This window comes from Melanotaenia boesemani, chromosome 1, assembly GCF_017639745.1.
Source record: "Melanotaenia boesemani isolate fMelBoe1 chromosome 1, fMelBoe1.pri, whole genome shotgun sequence".
NCBI lineage: Eukaryota > Metazoa > Chordata > Actinopteri > Atheriniformes > Melanotaeniidae > Melanotaenia > Melanotaenia boesemani.
The window spans coordinates 12444533-12466905 of NC_055682.1; the positions used below are offsets into that span (position 1 = coordinate 12444533).

A 22373-nucleotide genomic window follows, 5' to 3' on the forward strand; every position below is an offset into this window, starting at 1 on the left:
TTGATGTTATACATCTCCAAGCATTCCATGATCCATGTGTGTGGCATTGAGTCATAGGCTTTCTTGTAATCAATCCAATTGTAATCAATGGACTCCAATAATGGTGGGTACTCTGAACTGCTGCTTGGTGCATAAGCACAAACAACAGTCAGGACCCGTTCCCCCCACCTGAAGGCGGAGGGAGGCTACCCTTTCGTCCACCGGGGTAAACCCCAATGTGCAGGCGCCAAGTCGGGGGACAATGAGCATGCCCACACCTGCTTGCCGCATCTCACCTGGAGCAACTCCAGAATGGAAGAGGGTCCAGCCCCTCTCAAAGACAGTGGTTCCAGAGCCCAAGCCATGCGTCGAGGTGAGTCCAACTACATCTAGCCGGAACCACTCAACCTCATGCACCAGCTCAGATTCCTTCCCGTCCAGAGAGGTGACATTCCATTTCCCTAGGGCTAGCTTTTGCAGTCGAGGATCAAACCGCCTCCCCCGCCTCTGGCAGCCGCCCAGCTCCCACTGCACCCAATCCCTATGGCCCCTCCTGCAGGTGGTGAGCCCACGGGAGGGGAGGTCCATGTCACCCTTTTCATGCTGTGTCTGACTGGGCCCCACTGGGACACACTTTCTGCAACTAAACAAAAAGGTAGTGAGAAAGGAAATACTTATCTGATACAAATGTAATACTGTAAAATAGGGCTGCAACGATTAGTCGACGTTGTCGACAATAGTCGACAATAAAAATAGTCGACAACGAATTTAGCCGTCGACTATTGTCGGCAATAAAAAAAAAAAACTACGCCAGGGGAAAAATATGGTGCCGGACCAGGGAGGAAATCCGCGGCGGAGAACGTTAAAAGTCTGGGATAACTTCACATTAAACTTACAAAATAAATTAACTACATGTGATATTTGTAAAGCGGACCTTGTGTACCACGGAAGTACGTCTGCAATGCTCGAACATTTAAAGAGGAGGCACGTCGGACTTACTTAACAACCTCATGCAAGATTTCAAAGCTGAAAGTGAAATAAGATCCATATATAATAATCATGATACATAATCCGATTGGTCGACTAGTCGTTTTAATAGTCAGTGACTAATCGACCATCAGAATAGTCATTAGTTGCAGCCCTACTGTAAAACTTTACAATAAAGTGTTCATTAAAAATGCTATGAAACTCTTCTGAGCAACTGTTACCTTGGCTCCATTACGAAACCTCCTCCTTGCTTAAGAAAAGTAAGAGCGCTCTAATCAATGTCTACTTTATGAAAGACACTGACTACTCACAATTACTTCAGAAAACCTTATTAGAAGAGGAAAAAAAGAATATTTATTTGCTTTCTGTAAATATTTCATACCTATAGTTAAAAAAGGGAAAATATAATTTTACAGCTGATGAATTCACTCATCTTTTGAGCTCTATTACATATAAATAAAATGTAAGTTTAAGTACACATAAACACAGGACCACTTTTTTGCAAATTTGGATAAAATACCAGCCTTAACTTAAAGTTGACCTGATGCAATAAATTCCATTAATTTATTTCTTAATCTTTGGGGTACCTCTAGTTTAGCTTTACACCTACCAGAACCTCTAACACTGCAAATATTTCAGAATGAGGGAGAGCTTTTTTCTAGGAAAAGTGTCTTCTGATTGGTCAAATTATAGGATGCTTGCCAAGGAGCAGGGCAAAAAGGGTCATGCTGACTCTGAGGAGTTACTGCAGCTCGTAAATAATGAAAAGCTTTTGACAAATGTGTAATGTTTTCATACCTAGCATCACTGTAGTCATGTATGCCTGGGTCAGAACTGGATTCAGAATATCAAGCTGAGCAGCATGACAAACCAATACACACAATTAAAGGACTATGTCTCTGCTTGGTAAATGTGCCCTTTAAATGCTGGAACAACCTTAACTTTTAAGTTCAACCTCCCAGCAAAGTCAGTGTCAAATGGGGCCTTGCTAATTTAAAGTATTTGGTGAAGTGTAGCAAACGAATCCAAACATTTAGCAGCTTTGTTGTTGGCATCCAATGATCCAAGATTGCTGGGTCTTTAGAAAAGATGAAAAGGAACAAATTCATCCTTTCAACTAAAAACACATTTTCTTGGAAAATTCTCTGAAACAAAAACAAAGAGCGATGCTTTGAGAAGTAGTGATGCATCGCTTGTTCTTTACAATGCAAAAATTTCTGCTTTTAAAATGGTTGCAGTGGATAATGTACGTCCTCCTGTTGGAGCACACCACTTAGAGAATTTGTGTATGAAAATCTGAGAACTTTAACACGATAGTGGCCAGGGCAATGAATAAAAAAAGTTTAAAATTACTGTACAAAATATGTTTGTGTAGGATTTAGTGAAGTTCTAGGTAATAATGCATTGCAAGAACATTGCATGTGTTTCATGCATGAACTGCATGACAAAAATGTAATGGCCCTTTAATAAAGCAGTTGCTGGATGAACCAGGTAACTTGGGCTTGATTTAACTGCTGGCGTGCAATTTGGTCCACTTTCAAGGAGCTTAGCTATCCATCCCTTGATGCAGAAGAAAGAGCAATACCACTGGAAATGGCAGGGGCAGTGCTGAGCAGAATAGCTGACCAGAGAAGAAGTGGATCAGAAAGCAGAGCATAAATGGGCCTTTACACCGCGGGTTAGTTAACTGCACTGAGCAGACAGGTTTAAACATAGCATGTTTGTGTGAAAATGTGCTCCATTGTGTTGCTTTACTGAAACAATTTGACATGAAGGTGAAAAGGGAAGCTACAACAAAGGCTGGAGAGAAAAAAGGAGGGGGGCTACAACACAAAGGATACAAGAGGCTAACAGTGTTTACAAAGGAATTGTTTCAAGCATGCACGGCTTATAGACCAGTTTTCATTTTTAAAAGATACAAAACAAATCTGTTCTAAATCTACCACTTCGTATTTTGCTAAATTGCATGTCCATTATATTTTAATTCCACATGAATGAAGTGTAAAACTTTTAGACATTTTAATACCATAGGCAAATTGAGAAGAAGCACCAATGAACTTTGGCAGATTTTCAAACCGTGGCACCCCTAACAACATCCATCTAGCATACTACCTGTACTCTGAGGTCTCTCTGGTCAATAAGTTAGTCCGATGTTGACTCTTTTCTTTTCTCTTGCTCCAGCCGGGAGCTCTCCCCTTTTTCCTCTCTTCTCATTGCATTTCTTTGATGAATCATTGAATTGATGAATACAAAAAATTGTATTTCATTGCTAAATTCCCAAGTATGGCTGAAATATATTACAACTGCTGTATTTATCAGTAATATAGCACATAAAATTAACTTTTAACCACATAACTACATATATAAAATGTTAAATGTAAGCAGAAGAAGTAGATGGATTCATCAGTCTGCAAACATGGCAACTACTGGGTATAATATACCTCATGGCTGGACTCCACATACAGGACTGCACGGCCTCCTGCATCACAAATCCACCTTCAATTTAGCAACCCACAATTAAATATAAAAAACATTTTACAACTAACATAACTGCCTATGAGAGGAAAAAATATCTACAGCTTTTGATAATTAAATTCAAGACTCCAATTCAATTAAATCAAATTCAATGTTTTTTAAAAGACTCTTCAGGACCTACAGACACCCAGCAGATTCAAGTCTCACTGGAAAACAGTGTAGGGTAATAATTTTCTGTCCAGAGCTGGTAGGAATGACAGATGATGGGGGATGGGGAAGAGAGAGCCTGCAGCTGAGCCTCCAAACCAAATGAAATTCTCCACAGCTCCAGTGAAAACACAGGGGGGAGGGGGAGGGTGGATGAGAGGGTGGAGAGGCTGGAGGTGGTGGTTTAGATGGACACATCAGAGAAGATCCACATTTCTGCACTGGTCAGGGCGTTAACACTGCATTTTTGAAACTGCAAATGTTTCTTTTAATATGAATAATAATTGCCTCTAATCCTATTGAAATCATATATTCAAAATATTTCTCATGACAACATGCTTAGGCCTGGCTGACTGAGAAACACATTGTTTGGTAGCAAGAAAACATGTTAGAACCATTTTTTAATGAAATGCATAAAACCAAATTTAACTGAACTGTTTCACTATAGCATGTCTTTCACATTTTGCAAGTCTACTCAATGTTTTCTTTGACAGAGTTGCTGCAGAATACGGGTGGTGCCTCCTTAGTCCTGTTTTTTCCCATGGGCTTTTTTTTAAGGGAAGGGAAGACCTCTTTTTTACCTGTTTTTACAGGAAATGCGCAAAAACTGCTAAGTAAAGAGCAAGGTATTAAACTGCAACATGGGAAGCAAAAAAATTACCCTTTTCAGAGCTAACCAAACATCATGTTTAGACTGAGCAAAACTTTAAAATTAACACATATTTGGTGTAAAACTGATTTCATCCTGTTTGTTTAACCTGTGTGAGTTCTTATCGGTATGCACTTTGAGAATCAAATTTAACTTGGCTTCAGTATTAGTCCTCATACTTGCCCCTTCAGATACTTACATGACAAGTTTACCTAAATTTTATAGGGGAGTTTCAAACTCATCCAAGAACTGGAAGTGGTCCCAATAATCCGTCATCTGATACAGCACATGCAAAAAAAACAAAAAAAAACCTAACAGGACTTCTGCTTCCAGGACACCTGAAATAATACTTCTCTCAACTCTACTGATATTATAAAAACAGAGGACTAAACTGAAAATAGGCCTGGCCCCTTTGGTATCAAAGACACAGGAATACAGAGTAACACTTTGGCATATGTGAGAAGTTTGGTTATATGAATCTATATGAACAATTTAACCAAGAAATGCTCATTAACTCCATCTCTACATCTCTCTCAGTCTCACACCAAATGACCCTAACCTCCATTGTAAACACACACCTGTTAGTGGCTCTGTGCTGCAGCTTAGAGTAGCTAACTGCACTGGAGCCATAATGAAAGGAAACAGGCAGCATGGAGGCCTGTTAGATGAGGAGAGACAGGTTGGAACTGGCTGGTGGCCGAGCTGTCCTGAAAGGACAGTTTTATCTGTCTGGAGGCACAGTGGCTTCTAAAATGGCAGACTGGCTGGCATCACGCTCAAGTTTCTGAGAAAGTCCTGATCAGTACAGGTTACCAGCTCCACATTCTTCTGTTATGACTCCTTTGTTATGACCAGAACACTATTCTTCTTTTATTTGCATATTCTACAGAGTACACAACAGTGTCAAAAGTCTAAAGCCACCACTTCTATCTTTTGCTTCCAAGGAGCCAGACTTATAAGGCTTTTTCTTTAGATATCGGCTGTTTTCCCCTTTTTTAAGTATACTCTTCGTACCTGAAAATGTGTTTGTTTTTCGTTTATTTAGTCTGGTAAGATACATTTATTTAGTCTGGATGTGTGAGAATCCACACCAGCATTTAGCCTGGTAAGCCACTTAAAACTCATTTAGGCAAAAAAAGGCACCTAACCTAAAAGATGAATCACTTGTGTCAACATATAACAAACAACTTAGCAAAGAACTCTGATTTGGTTTACTCTGATTTGGTTTACTTTTCTTTAGTTCTAGCTACAAAAATATCAATGATAATACAATGTAACAAGCAAAACAAAAGATATTTTTCAACTAAACCGGCAGTTACCATGGAGCTAACAACCAAAAACATGATACTTTTCAGCAGTGTGCAGAAACTAAGTAGCAGGCCTAAAAACACCATCGACAGCTGACTAGCATCTGATATCTGGGTGCAACACCTTTCAGCAAAGACACAGGACCTGAGAGGTTCACCTGGCCCTAAAGCTGATCCATCTACAGAAGATTCATCAGAAACAGTCTCCATAGAGGGACAGCAGTCAAGAAATCATCCATAAGGAAGAAAAACAGGGGGCAAAGTGCTGATATATGCCAAATTACATAGGAACTTGATGGATTAAAAAAAAAACTAAAACTAATAAAAAAAAGATAATGTTACAATATGTTCTAAATGTTCTGTTTACAGCTGTTATTAGGTATAAATTATGCAGCAGAAAAGTTCAGGGTTGAAGCAGTCGTATACTTGTTTTGACACTTCTACTTTCTAGTGCTCATAATAATCATTAACTAAGACTTTTTTCTATTCAAGTGCACTGGTAAGTTACTATGAGTTAATAATAAACATTCATTATAAGTGAGTCAGACAGCACTCCCCACCAGCGCTCTCAGGCTGAATTAAACCGTTGATAATTCACACCATTCGCACCTGTGTCTTTCTTACAGCCAAGTCATCAGATATCAGTGATCACAAAAAACGGTGCATGAATGCTACAGATTTGGCAAGCAAAAGAGTTGGTGATGGTGGGGGTGTTCTCACTCACACACACACAATACATCAGCGGCCTTCACACACGATGTGGGAGATCATTAACTGTGCACTGATCGCATGTGCTGGCCAAATGGCTGACGTGACTGCAAAACCTCAACACGCACTATTCAGCCATGTGACCATCCTATGACACACACACATTTACGTGTGTGTGTGAAAATGCGGCAGAGAAGCTAAGAAGCATTTCAGCTCAAATGCTCCACTACCAAGCAGCCGAGACAGATTAAAGATTTATTAAAATGTTGATAATGATGACTAACATCACTAACTCAGAAACTGATGTAAAAGATTTAAATTGCCAGGTATATATATTCAGCCTATATATATTTTTTTTTCTATTGCCTGAGGTGACACAGAACACTATAAATATTTTTCTCCTTTCATGACGACACATGTAAGTAATGTGGTGAAACACAAGTCTCTGCAACTCACCTTGATTCTAACTTACAGCCTTCAACAACATCATGAATTTACAATTTGAAACCTTCAGAAAACAGTTGCCGTCATCTTACGGTGCACTAAACATTCATCACAGTGGAGAAAAACATGCGGATGGCTTTTAGAGCTCATATTACAATCAATTGTCTAAAACAAATACTCCTACTCTGTCTCTATGAGACACTCTCTAGGAGGGTTTATGAATTACCAGTTAATATAATTATCAGACACACTGCTGGCACAGGTTTGGTTTGTAAGAAAATACAAGTGACCTTAACCCATTCAGACACAATGTTTGAAAACAGCTCCTGAAAAGCTAAAAACCATGCAATCCAACTTTTTTTTCTTAGAAAACCATTGAGAACCTTTGGGTTTAACCCTTAAAAATCCCGCAAGTTCACTATTGCTTATACTGTCAACAATCAGGAACAGTAGTGTGTAACTCTGTGGGGTAAATTGTGATGGATAGCTTACCTTTTAGGTGATCTACAAATGTTTTACAGGCATTAATATCACATCCAGGAGGTTTAAAATTTAGCCACAAATAGTGTAGAGAGTAAAGAGAATAGAGACTCTATCTGCAATTAGTGATCCGATAAATTAGTCCATTTTTGTAAAATGACTGCTATCACAAGGAAGTTGCTAAGAGACTTCTGTGTTGACCCAAAAATTGTGATTATGTTACTTCCTGGCAAATTTCTGACCGATTACAAAGCTTATTGAGAATAATGTCCAATCAGGAGCAGCCAAAGATCAACCAGAGACCACAGTGTTACATGTCTGTCTAAAAAGAACAAAAAAATGGTCCTACTGTGTTCTACTGTGTATTTGTTTCAACACCCTTATTTTTTCTCCGGAAAGTCAAAACTGGAATGAATGATAAGCAGATGGGAAAAAGTACAAAGTACTAAGAGCAATAAATTCCATTTTGCTGTTTGGCTGGATTATATAGTGTTATATCTATTGAGACTTTGATTTTACATACCTCTAATACTTAGAATCTGAGAACTGAGGCTGTCCTGAAAAAAATGTCTGGGTGTTTACTGTACTTACAAAGGTTAAGGTTCTACATGCATTTTTTACATTTAAAAAAAACCCCTCTTATCATGTTGCTTATGGCTTGAAAGACTCGATACACCCTTGTTACATCAGGCACTATAAGCCAGTCTGAAAGAATCATAAAAACAATCTCTGAACATACCAAATGACTATACTTTACGTTTTTGCTGTAGCTTAAGAAATTTAAAATCTAAATTGTTCAGCTTCGGTATTCTGATGATATGAATAACATTTTTTGGCATGACAACCAGTCTTTAAATTTATATAGGACCCTATGATTTCTGCGGTGATCTGTTATCCCCACCAGTTTAAGAGTTTTTCATGGTTCCTGAGTCCAATGAACAAGAAAAGTTGAACTAATTTTGATCGCTGCAGCCCCTCTTCTGTGTGATGTTACCTGAACTGATGGGACTCAAGTCTTCTACAGAAGTTCAGCAATGGGTAAGAGGCCAGCAGAAACAACTAAGTTGTCCAAAACAAAATCAAAAATCAAAAGCTTTATCATTTTATGATGAAATACTTGGCTGAGAATATACTTGATGACAAACAAGAGCGCTGGCAGGAAGCGAGAGCAGTCACCATAAACCTCACCCTGTGTGTGTTTGAGCTGCACCTGGAGGCTGTCTTGAGGAAGATCTATAGGAAAAAAAAGTATGCCCACAAAACTACTGAAATGAGAGACTGTCATTTATATTAAAAACACCACACACACACACATACACAAGCACACAAAAAACTTTGTTTATGGCTGATTAAGCAGCCAGCTCAAAGGTACAGAGGCTACATCTCAATGCAGCAGGTCTGGGTGTAGGTCACACCCTCTTTCTCTGACCCCCCCTTAGAGCCAAATAAACAAAAACATAGAAATTTTAATAAATAGCATATTCTCATATTAAACTGTTGATTTGATTTGATCCTATGGGGATATGGAATTTGGGAATGAATAAATCAGAATCTGGAAAAATAAAAAGAGATTTAATTGGGCTGTAATTATCGGTTTGTTTCTTTGGGTTTGTTGGAAGTGGTTTATGAGCTGCTCCCTGGGAACACTTGGGCTCGATGTTCTGTCTTTAAAACGCAATTGCTGCTTCCACTTCCTCACATATTGCAGGCAACTCTGAGCTGATGTTGGTTTTCTTTTGATTTCTTCCACTTACACTGCACAACACATAGACACATAATTTTTATTCCTGCGTGCATCAGACACCACTGACATTTTCATTTTCACACGACAAGTTATGACTTATTGACAATTTGCATTTGATTAAATACAATATTTAAGTCTTTCATTTTTTATTTAACTTTTTAAATGGGTGGATCTTCATTTTTTAAAATATTTTTTTATTAAAAATATATCTGTTCACATATAAACACAGGTGCATCTGAACAACTTTCCACAGCTGCTGTTCACATAAGAACATCATAATGGGAAATATTCTGCTAGAGAAGCACTTTCTGGCTGCGTTCTCATATGCACAACTCAGGAACATATCTAGAACATTTTAGGACTCCAATGCAGGCATCTAAGCAGCACGAGAGTATTACAATTACTATCAGACAGAGTCATAAATAACCTTTTAATTAGGGCTGGGTATTGTCACAAATTTCCTGAATCGATTCGATTCACAACAACCTATTTCAATTAGATCTGATTCGATATCGATTCATTTACAGCTAATTATGCAACACCACCTATTTTTCTTGAATATTAAAACCGTTCTCAGGTAACAGTTTTTTTTGTTGTTGTTGTTGTTTTTATAAAACACTGAGTGCATTTACTTGACAATCAAAATCAGTTATCTGGGAGTAATCAGATTACTGTTATAATCTGATCTGACACATCTATATTAATTTCTGAATAACCAAAACAACACAGTGTTTCCCCAGATTCAGAGCCAGAAATGCTGTGATGGAAAAAAAAAAGTAAATAAACTAAAAAAAAAAACCCCACAGGACAGAAAAAAAAAAAAACTTTTTAAATGTCCTGATGAAACTGTTTCATTCAGTGGAGTCGCTCTAAATACTCCCAAAGTTCAGATTTCAGATAACATGTTGATGTTAATAAAACCTACAAATAATACTGGATCCATTTAAAGCCGTAATACGACTCAGAAATTCCTTCAATGACGTAGATTCAGCTTGTTCAGATGTGCGCGTTGCCATGACAACTGCGATGCTATCGGCGTAACACTAGAGCAGGAGAAAAACTCCATCTGCTCCTCGCTGGAGGAAGATGCTTCCATCTTCACCAGCCTGAGAGAATATAGAAAATGCTCATATTTTGTCTGATTTTCAGCTGGTTGACATTTTTTTGGGCGCGTGCATTCTCCTCTGATGAAAACCTGTGTGTGTGTGTGTCTGTGTGTGTGCTCACTGCCATGGACACAGAGAGCAGGTGCAGCTATGACATGTCGTCATGTAAATCAGATATATAGCATCAGACTGTTTACTGTTTTATAAAAGGATGAAGTGTAAATCTGCTCTAGAGGAAATTTAACTTTTAAATTTAGCATGTGAGATTTATTTTAAACCAGTTGTGTGTATATATGCTAAGATCTCACCAAGCCTTGGTCAGTCACACGACAGTAGGGTCATGTTACAGAATACATTTTAAAAAATCTATTTCCAAGTTTTATGAATCAATATTGGATTTTTTTTTTCATTTGAATCAATTAAAATCGATGAATAAAATCAACTCTAGATTTAATATACAAATGTATTTGTTTCTGCAAATCTAAATTTTATCACTTAATTTAATGAGTTTACTCTGTTTTGTTTTCAACACTTTGTTCTGGTATGAATATATTTTGATCAGTATCAGAGTTCAAGACCAGCTGCTCTTTATAGATTCAATCAGGAATATTATTGCACAAATTCCATGGACTACAAATACTTTACATTTTTACTTGGCCTTTCTCTTTTGGTCTGCATTCCAAATATGTAAGCTGACCATGGATGCACATGGGAAAATCAATGAAGACAAAACTGAAGCACTCGCGTGTGCCACTCTCTTCTCTCTTGTTCTCTCCTCTGTACGCCTTTGGCTTAATTACATTTAAATGTCAATAAGATTAAATTTAATTTCCATTTCTAACAAAGGCACCCTGTTCACCAAAGGCTGGCAGTGACCCGAGTTTAGCCCGTTATCATACGCAAAGGTCAGGTAAGAAGCAATGACCCATTCAGACCATCTGCCAACAAGGGTTTAACCAGTGTCACAGCATCAAGCTGTGCAGAGCATAATAAAAATCTAAAACCTCTTGCTGTTGTTATAAGGAACGAGATCACTGAGCTGTGCATGTTTGTGAGCAGAACAAAACCTGCAGCGCTTTTTGGTTTTGAGGTGAAGAGTAATGCAGTTCTTCTGAATCCCTAGAGGCTGGGAGATGGTGAGGCTAATAATGTTGTGCCAAGCAGTTTCTGCAAAGGTTGTGTGTTTGTGTGTGGGTGTAGCGGTTGTGTAGGCGGATGGGGGTGGAGGGGGGGTTGCACACTACCTGGCCATTATATAAAGCTCCCACTCTCGGCTAGAGGGTTCTGTACTGAGTGCCAGCTCCCTCCCCATCCTCCTCCCCTCTTTGTCCTCCCATCCCCCCCTCTTAGCCTTCCAGCTTCTCTGACTCAGGCCTAACTATGAAATACCTTCGCCTGTTGTTTTCTCTCCCTCTAGCCTCTGTAGTATCAAAATCACTGTGCGCATTGTAAATCAAACAAAAGAGAGGATTTGGGACAAAGATATAGATGCAGACAGTCTCTCCCATGGCAGGATCAGATGGTACAAACCAGTCGGACTGAGATCAGAAAAACTTCTCTTTTAATCATTAAATGCCGTCCCACTACACCTGAGGCTACTGAGGTCTAGTCCCAGCTTGCCACACGTAGATAGAGATCTAAAACCAGTTGAGTCCAGCGCTCAGCACCAGTTGCTGACAAGGGTGTTTCTGATCCGAGGCCAAAATATTGCATGTGAATGCTGCTGGTGGCAACCAAACAGCACAGTTTTGCTGCCATGAAGGTGGACAAGGAAAAACTCTAACAAAGAAGCATCACGAATGAGATGAATCTAAATGCTTTGTGATTGTCTGATCTCAGCTCTGTGTTGAAGGCAGAAGAAGGGAAACAGAAGCTGTGTGGCTGAGAACAAGGATATCTAAAACCAAAATCCCACTGCATTGCTCTGGTGAGAAAATCAGGAGTAGGAAGACACCAAGGAGTTGCACTTGCACTGTACATCACTCTTTTAATCCTGCCGAGCTGGCAGAGTTCGACAGACATCGAGATGAAGGGGAATAGTAGAGATAGAAGTGGGAGAGTGCAGGCTGTGCAGCAAATATGCTGCTTGTAGATGCAGGGCCAAAGATGACATTTCTTTCTTGAGGGAGACCTTTCTGATGTTGTGTTTCATCTCTGAACTGCAGTTGTGCTGCTAGTCCAGAATTTCATACAGAGACAGAAGGTGACCTGGATGAATGCACCTCTCGCTACAAATGTGTTGCAATTTTTTCACAATAATGCTGCAAAGTGCAGAAAAAGCAAATTCGTCTTCTTTATTTAATTTTTAAGACAAAAATATGGACAGAACATGCTGAAGTGAATTATTCCTTGACATTGTTAGCAACTTTCCCTACCCAGCACAAAGTTAATTTTACATTTTCGTTGTATGACAATGGCTAAACACACACCATGTAAGTATGTTGCACACAGGGCTGCAAGATGAGTGCAGTCTTAAAGTGAGTTTAAAAAAGTTTTTTTTTTTTTTTTTAAAAACAGAAACATTTTCATACTGACTGTATAAAACTGACAAGAGCACCTCCTTCAGACAGGATGCATCTATTTTGCCAGTCTGAACAACAGCTGGCAGCTTCATTCTAATGTGCTTTCATGTGGGAAGCGACACCCACTAGTAATCAATTCATTTTCCATTGGGGGCAGTATGGCAGATGGGTACAGTCCCAGGACACTTGCTTCTTGCATCCAAGATGCCTTCAACTTCTTTGATAAGTTGCTAAGACTATTTGGTTATATATGGTCGGATTAAATCACATTTTTGAACAAAGTATTTTACACAGCTGCTTTAAATATGAGAAGAAAATCTAAATGACTGCCCCCACATTGTCCTGTTGCAGTTTAATTACTGTTTCTATGGTTACTTTATGTTCAAGTTCCTCCTTATGCTACTCTGGACTGTCTGCTTCTGTCTTTCACATGAGAAGTGGAGCGGGAGGGTGTAGGACACAGAGCGATGATTGCTTCCCATTTGAAATTGCCCTAAGCCCTTCTGTTTAGCTCTGACTCCCACCATACCAGCAAAAATAACAATATTATTTTAGAAAGTCATGCTCATCCAACAGCCTGTAAGTGAGTAAAATGCCATCCCCTTCTGCTGTAGCAGTGTACAGAGCTGTCCATATGAGAGATTATTGGAATGTAGGTACCAGAGCGTTGTGAGCAATGTGGGAATGGAGTTGAGTTGTTTTAGCAAGAAGACCTGTGTTTGAAAAGCCTGCATATGTATGCTAATTATGGTGTAAAATGAACATAAGTAACCCATTTTATGCAGGCTGCCGCAGAGCCTGAAATGATTCCACAAGCTCTACTGAAAGCTGTAGAAGGAATTTATGAAAATACTTTGTGTAAGGCCACACTGATTGACAGCAATAGTGCTTCAACTTGATGGTCAACACTAAGCAGCAGTTAAATTGGCTAATAGGGTTTACTTTGGCAGCTATTTACATTTAATGTGTTGTTTCTCTTTCTTTTTACAGGTATTTGGTCATTCGTTATCATACTCTCTGGAATTCCACTGTTGTGTTTGCATGTATATGGAAAATGTAAACCAATACTACAAGTTAACACTGACTTAATTTATCTGAAATAGCCTGAAATAGTATTATCCTGTCCTAGTTGTCATCATATCCCTAATATAGTTAGCTACTTAAAAAATAATTTAATTTTATTTTCAGTGCTTCAGCAAAACAAATCGATTGGAGAAAGACGAGAAAATAAAACTGTAATCTCAGGAAATTTAATGATGAACATTACAGGCAATTAAAGGTGTTAAAAAGTAAACATGATGAGATTACTCGAGGTAATAAATTGTACATACAACTACTGGCTCTTTTTGAGACAGTACAGCCACAACACACAGCTGGTTACCCCCCTGACATATATTCATGTACGATAAACAAACACAATAAATAATGAAACTATCATGAAAACGCAGGAAAATTTTAGAGAAGTGCAGCTTTGAATATAGCATACTAATCTGTTTTCATATAAATAGAGAGGGATTTTCCGCTCACAGCAGGTTACTTCCTTATGAACCAAGTGTCTAGTGAATCAGTGTCTTCAGCTGCTTTCCCACAGGTCACCGGGGGAGGCTATGGCTGCTCAGGACTCAATAAAAACATCTTTCCCAGTTTGCTTTTCTCTCAGTGATCACTCCGTCAAGTGCAACAATAGGCTGCAGGTGTCACATTATGCAGACAGAGGACAAAATGGGTTTCCAAGAAAGCTAAACACTTGGGCAATACTAAATCTAAGAATCTTTTCAGTCTCCGACACCTAAAATTACATTCCCTTTATGTAAAACGAAACTTCACCGGAGTGATTTCCCTTTTATCCGTCTTGTTTGCTTTTACTTACAGGGATAGCAGGCAAAAAAGGGGGAAAAACAGATATACAGATTTAGTAAGTGTGTGTTTTATCAAGAGCCACTTATATATATATGAATGTGAGTGTGACTGGACGTTATCTTGATTTCTTAATTATTTCTCATACTTTCCCTGGTTATAACACCTACAAACAGAAAGCCTTTGTATGAAAGAGGAAGTTTTAATAAAAAACATTTCTCACTAACTGCAAATTTATGCATTCGGATCAGGGTTGCAACGATGTTGTCGACAATAGTCAATAAAAAATAGTCAACAACAAATTTACCCGTCGGCAAAAAGAGTGAGACATTGTCTTCTTCCCTATCTCTGCTGAGAGTTGCACATGCGCAATAAAGTCCGCTAGGGGAAAAATATGGCAGCGGACCAGGGAATAAAACGGCGGCAGAGGACGTAAAAAGTCTGAAATAACTTCACGTTAAACTTACAAAATAAATTAAATGCATGTGAGATTTGTAAAGCGGACCTTGCGTACGTCTGCAATGCGCAAACATTTAAAGAGGAGGAACGTCGGACATACATAACAACCTCATACAAGATTTGTAAGCTGAAAGTGAAATAAGATCAATTTAATAATCATGAGATACATAATCCGATTGGTCGACTAATCGACCATATGAATAGTCATTAGCTGCAGCCCTAATTATGATGTTCCACTTTTGGAAATTAGTGTTTGTTGTCGGTGTAATTATGCACTGATGGCAGCCAACATACTGCACTAAGGTATTCCTGCAAAGACATAAGACTGATTGGAAACTGGGAACTAACTGTGACACAAAAGAAAATGTACAAAACTTCATGCCGCATTGGAGAAAATTGTGAGTTACAAATTACAAAAGTAGGATAACAAATCTCTGCACACAAGTTGCTGTAGGTGATTCATAAACTTCAAGTCAAGGGTCTCACAAACATACCCAACTCCTAAAGCATAAAGCAGGGTACATACCTAAAATTTCTTATTTCCATTTTTTCCCTCTTGATTCACACCAAAATTCGTCTAATATTCCAACATTCACAATCCTGCTCAATGCCCCAGAAGGGTGGCCAATCAAATCTCTTTCTCTGTCTTCCAGTTGGAAACACACAGTTGAGCTACAAACTGCTGCCTCCCCATGTCCATCTCAAATGTGACACGTTTCCACGGCAACAGGCCCATGTAACACCACAGGAGTTAAGAAAAGCTCCATCTCTGCACAACCACACGAAAGTCAATGACTGCAGACAGCATGTGCTCTCATGGGGAAAAATATCTGACAATAATGGAGCTTAAATCCTGGTTTGACTGAGCAGAACATGTATAACATATATCACGTTGCCTGAAGCAACAAAGCCTGCTTGTTATCTTTATTTGGCAGCCCAATAGGTAAACTTTACTGAATACTGAGAACATGGAAAAAGGGCAATAACTCCTTTACAACTGTTTTTACCCAGTGAAACACTAAATATCTCTGACATCTCTGCAACAGAAGAAAAATTCAACATCTGTACCAAGTTTTTCATTGTGGGATTAAGACATCTGTTCTGCACTACGATACGTCTCCACTCTGTCCATCTTTCAGATTTTTATATTTCAGTCTGTTTCTCGACTGATGCTATGAGAATCCTCACATCTAAACCTTAAAGACCAGTAAAGGAACAGATCAAAACCTGCACACCACAACCTTAAACACACCAACATATGACAACAGTTATCATTCACTTAGGAAGTTTCTTCCTGAACGCCTATTTCTCTTCAAACTGAAAATTTACTGCAGCGATAATGACAATGACAATGAGAGAAATAGGCAGGTGTTGAAATGATGTAAGGGAGCAGAGCAGAAGGCCTGTATCATTAGGGATTAACCTAGCCAGAGGCTCTACAAATAGACTGTCTCCACCTATAAGCCGCCAGGACACAGACACTCATTTGTATTGCCAGGTTGCTGCTGCAGCAGCTCCAGAGAAGAAAGAAGACAGCTCAAAGAAGCCAAGGTGGATCGGGAACTCTTCTCACACAAAATGCAATGCAACAGGACACGTTTGGAGGCCTGGCAACATCAGAAGCTCTCATGAGCACGGATTTAATCTGAGATGACTGCACCACAGCTTCATGCACCGAATCACAGAATAAAATATAATAATAAACAACCAGAAGTATCTGAATGGTAGAGCGTTGTTATCTCCTTTAGCATGGGATAAACTGGACCATTTAATATGAAAGGGAAGAAGACAACAGCATTCCATTATGGTGGAACTTTATCTAGGTCAGTGGTTCCCAAACTTTTTGGAGCCATGACCCCCAAGATAACATAGATTGGTGTTGTTGTTTTTTATTAAAACAATAATCTGATGATCCTCTTAAATCTTCTTGTGACACCCAGTTTGTGAAAAGCTGATCTAGGTGTGGCCACAACATCCAAACTCAGCTCTGTTACTATACATAATTTTTAAAATGGTTCTCTTATCTTTATTTCAGGCTAATTTATTTTAATGTAAGTCCACAAGGCAGGAATCAATCCAGCATTTTTAACAAACCCCTTTATTTATTTTATATCGATCATCTCCATAGGCCCTCAGATCAGCCTCTGCCAGAACAAGCAAAATGAGACTCTTGCGCCCTGAGCCCCGCCTCCCCCTGAGGCGGGCTGCCTCTGATTGGTCAACTGCCTGGAGTAGTTGTTGGGAGTGCGCACTGTTTTCGTCACAGAAACACTGGCAGAACTCGTTAACAAACTGAAGCAATATAAATACTCAGTAAACAATGTCAACACAAAACATACAGTCGTACATGTTCGAGGCCGAATCAGATGCTGAAAACTCAGCTATCTCCAGCAAATCAGCAACCTGCAGCAGCTCAGCAACCCGCAGCAACTCAGCAAATGGCACCAACCTGCAACAACTAAGCAACCTGCAGCAACTCATCAACCTGCAGCAGCTCAGCAAACCGCAACAACTCAGCAACCTGCAACAACTAAGCAACCTGTAGCAGCTCAACAACCCGTAGCAATTCAGCAAACCGCAGCAACCCATCAACCCGCAGCAACTCAGCAACCTGCAACAACTAAGCAACCTGTAGCAGCTCAACAACCCGTAGCAACTCAGCAAACCGCAGCAACCCATCAACCCGCAGCAACTCAGCAACCTGCAACAACTCAGCAACCCGCAGCAGCTCAGCAACCTGCAGCAACTCAGCAAACTGCAGCAACTCATCAACCTGCAGAAATTAAAAAAAAAAAAAGGTAAAAAAATGCAGCAACCTGCAGCAACTCAGCAACCTGCAGCAACTCATCAACCCACAGAAATTCAGCAACCTGCAACAACTCAGCAACCCTCAGCAGCTCAGCAAGCCCCAGCAAGGAATGCAGTAGGATGTATCTGTTTAGAAATTATTCTGCATACCAGCTAGTCCAATATAACTTGAATATAAATTGTACATGACCCTGTTAATAGATGTACATGTGGCAAATGTCCCACAATGCTAACAGAGGTGGAAAACATCTGCTGCCAAGAAATAGATGTTAATGATGCTATTTGCTAACACTTTAATGCGTTGTTACACTATAGTTAGCCACATTTCTAGCCACTCCATGTACACCTGTTGTCTCAAGTGGCTAATCAGCTGGGTGTTCTTGGCCTGGCTGTTACGTTTGTAGCATTTCCATCTACAGTGTTGATAGCTAACTTTCTGGCAATCATTAAAAGTGTGTCACCTGCTGGTAGCGATCAGGTAAAGTAAGTGTGGATTAATTCTTTTAGTTTGACCGTTGCTCACACACAATAAAAAAAACAGCAACTTATTTGGTTACAGCTTGTGGCTCAGAATTGGAAACACAATCCTTGATTGTAGGAACAGATCTTCCTTTCATTTAAAGCCTGGTCGCAAATCCCTCGTTGTACCGGCCCTTATTCATCCAGCAGTCTTTGGTGAAGCACCGATCACAAATACAAACGTTGCCACAACTCTGTGGCTGGCTCCCAAAAACAAATCCATCCATTGCTGTCTAACTGTTGTTTCCTACAGAAATTTGAAAAAATTTAGCTTTCCCTCTCAGCCGAAGAAGCATTTGTTGTGGGACATGTTGACACTGAAAACATTGCGGTGTCCTTCAGGTGGTGGGTGGAGGTGGGTGTGCTTTTCTGCTCATGAACGAGCACAATCTGGAGAAGATGACCAGACAGAAGATGCTGTCACTGTGTGGAAAGTGGCGGCTGAAAAGCAAGACTATGGATTACTCATTAAAAGGTTGGAGGTACAAAGCTACCGTCATTCAGCCCTTGAGCAAGACTTTTAAATTTCTTTGTCCCTGTCATCCTTTCAGCTCCGGCTTCTATAGCAGCCAAAATATGCTAAATATCTATTTAACTCATGGGCTCAATGAAGTAAATCAAAGAGAAAAGATCTGTTTGTAAAAATCTCACAAGTCACTTCTTAATTTCTATTTCAACAACTGTCAGAAAAGTCCAGCCTTTGGTTTTAATACAGCTGTGCTGTATCATCCTGAACACACTTATTTACATAACTAGATATCAAAGTTTAGGAGGCAAAACTTTCAAATATCCTAGTTCCAAAGTTTATAGAAAAATGACTAATTTGTGAAGGAAATGAGTGCAAATATTAATTCTTTTAACGTGTCAAACAGGCATTTAATGAGCATTTTAACACCTTTCCCTTTTCATCGATATTCCTGGTTTGCTCTTTCAACAAACTTACACAGGTGTATGTTTGCACAGGTAGCAGCTTCCGTTCACCTCATCGCAGCCACTTTTATGCTACTCACAAAAACACTACATGATGCGAAAGGGCCAAAAAGACTAATTATTTCCTTTAAACTTATTTTTACTTCAGAATCAGAATCAGAAATACTTTATTAATCCCTTTGGAAATTCCTCAGGGAAATTTGTGTATGTAAAACAGCAATATAATAATGATAAACTAGAGCTACTGTAGCCTTGTTATTTAATATTTTCAGGTGTAACGAGATATGTGTGAAACATTAAAACACTGAAAGAAAGGAGAATAAGTCACTACAATTATGTTAAATGTCTCTTGAAAAAATGATGGGTTTTATCATCTTGGAAACTCACATCTGGATCATAGTACAAAAAAAGCTGAAGATGGATGTTAAATGAATAGGATCTAATTAAAATCTAACTTTGCCTTAAATGCAACAAACCACAAATAAATACCACCCATCGGTACTGCTGAGCGTAGCCACTGCTGCCTGAAAAAGCTGACAAGTGTATAGACTTTATAAAAAAATACACAAAAAAACAAACTTGTCCTAGTCCAGATATCTAAAAATAGTTTGTGTGTCTACGAGGGTTTAAACTGGGGTTTTTTAATTCAACTAATCTGCATTCCTTTTTCAGCAACATCACCCAGGTATAATTCATTATTCATTTTAGTATTCTACAAATATGTCTCCTCATTGAACTTTTAAGACAACTAAATGTACATTATTTTAAACAAGATGACTGTCATAAACACATTACTTTTATCACTAAAACTAGGGATATTATAAGACAGTTTGGTCATGTGTTTGGTTGTGCTAATTAAAACCTGTTATGTGATTTTGTGGCAAATTTTGTATCAATGCAGTAAAAGCAAATTATGAACCATTTAAAGTCTTCGCAATATTACAGTATCTAAAAGTAAATGTTGTATAATGTAAGTAATGTTTGCTAAATTTGCCTCACAAAAACTGATACTTTGGCAGTTCACTCAAAAGAGGAACGTCAGCTGTTTTTACCTTGACATAACATCTGCAACCTCTTGGAACACAGCCAGTGCAACATGTCAGCCCAGAATAAACTAAGTACTTTCAACCTCATGCTCCAACTTTGAAAGAAAGAGTCACATAAACTGTGACAACTTTCAGATCTTAAGATCTTGGGTTTCAAAAGCTGAAGACCTTGGAGACACAGTATAATCTCCCATCATAAATTTCTCTACAGAGAAACGGCCAAACCTGCATCCTACACACAAACTAAAGACAAAGTAACGGATGTGATTTGTGGACTTCTGTGACATCCAACTTGTATGTAACGTACCGAATTTACTGCACTGTGTTGGGTCACTCAGACACTGGACTGGGTGACCTAAAACTGAAAAAAGTAACTAATGGAAAGGACACTGCTTAAAAATGCATGAAACTGAGATAGACGGAAAGCTGTAATAATCTTTTTTAAAGTTGAGGTGAAATCAAGTGAGAACATGAGGCCAGTAAAGATTCACACATCTGGTATGGAAATGATGCTGGTTGTACAAACTAGGAGCACTCTTTTTTTTTCCCCCAGCAACATGAACACTGCAATCAGTGAGTGTGAGACGCCCTCTGACATTTATACATAGAACACCAATACATCTAATGTGAAGTTGCCAGAGATTGAAGGCAAAAAAGGGGCCGTGTTCGGATTGAAACACTAGATTAACGGTAAATACAATATCTACTAACATTCTACTATTGAACAAAAGGTCAAATACTGGAGAAAATATCATAAAAAATAATAACCTGACAAAATGCTCCACCTTGCAGTGGTATAAACAAACAAAATCACTGCTTATCTTTTAACTGATCTGTTGATGTATTTAAGCTTTTGATCACGAAACTCAATGAAGACTGAACTTAGTAACAATCCATTTTCAAAGGCTTATGTTTTTCAGAGTTTTGTTTTAGCAAAGGTGCACCAAGGTTTCCGTTTGCCAGATTGTGAAAGCAGTTAAATGTAACACTGACAAGCTTATCAAACTGTTCAGCTCTTAATATTTTAACTTTAATTTACATGCATGAGTTTTTTTAATAGCATTTTCCAATATTAAATGTGTATTGAAATTTGCTCTTTTTAACGTATAACTCTTCCAGCCCACAGGATTTCTGTTGAGCTCAGGTTGGAGATATTTTCCACCTGTTGATGCTGCAGTTGACCCGAGAATTCCTGGGAGAAGAAAAGTCCAGTGCAGTATTTCAAACAGGTTCACTGCTCTGCTTTGTACATCTAACACTTGAGTAGGGATATAACAAGTGGGCTTATGTGGGACAAAAAGCAAGCACAAAGGGGGTGGGGGCGGGGGATAATCATCACACGCGTTATAATCTAACAACTGGATACTTCTTTGGGCAAATTTATTAGACACACTTTCTAAAACTTTTCTGTGATGAGGGAACTAATTATATACCAAACTTCAAATTCACTATGAGCTGTACAAACAAAGCCTGCGTAACTATAACAATGAGCTGTGCAAGGCCAGAGAGCTGCATTTATCTGAAATGATTAACAAGAACGTCAACAATTCTCGCACTCTGTTTGCTGTGATTGAAAAACTTACAAATCCTCCTAAACAGACAAGCCCAGAGCTCCTTTCCACTGAGAAATGCACCCAACTTGCCAACTTTTTTAGCCAAAAAATTAAAACAATTAGGCAAAATATTAATTCCACACAGTCAAACAAGAAAACTAGTCTGTAAACATTACTGAAGTAATGTTGAAATTTAATATGGTCAATTTAAAAGTCCTACAAGAAACAGTTTGGCATTTGAAATCAACAACATGCACTCTGGACATGATACCATCCGACTTTTTAAAAACAGTTTTTACCTCAGTAGAAAGAGATCTCCTACTAATAGTTAACAGATCACTGGCATCAGGCATTTTTCCCAAGTCACTAAAGATAGCTGCTATTAAGCCACTCCTAAAGAAAAGGACTTTAGATGCCTCTATAATGAACAACTATAGACCTGTCTCTAACCTCTCTTTTATTTCCAAGATTATTGAGAAAGTTGTATTTCACCAGCTTAATGACTTTTAAATGAAAGTGGAAATCTTGATAAATTTCAGTCCGGCTTCCAACCTCATCACAGCACTGAAACAGCTCTGGTCAAAGTGTTAAAT

At 38.8% G+C, this 22373-nt stretch overlaps 1 protein-coding gene across 1 annotated transcript in view; it reads right to left on the reverse strand.

Annotated features, from left to right (window-relative positions):
* LOC121656576 (E3 SUMO-protein ligase PIAS1-like) overlaps positions 1-22373 on the reverse strand; it is an 81973-nt gene that overhangs the window by 56931 nt on the left and 2669 nt on the right. The window lies entirely within an intron of this gene.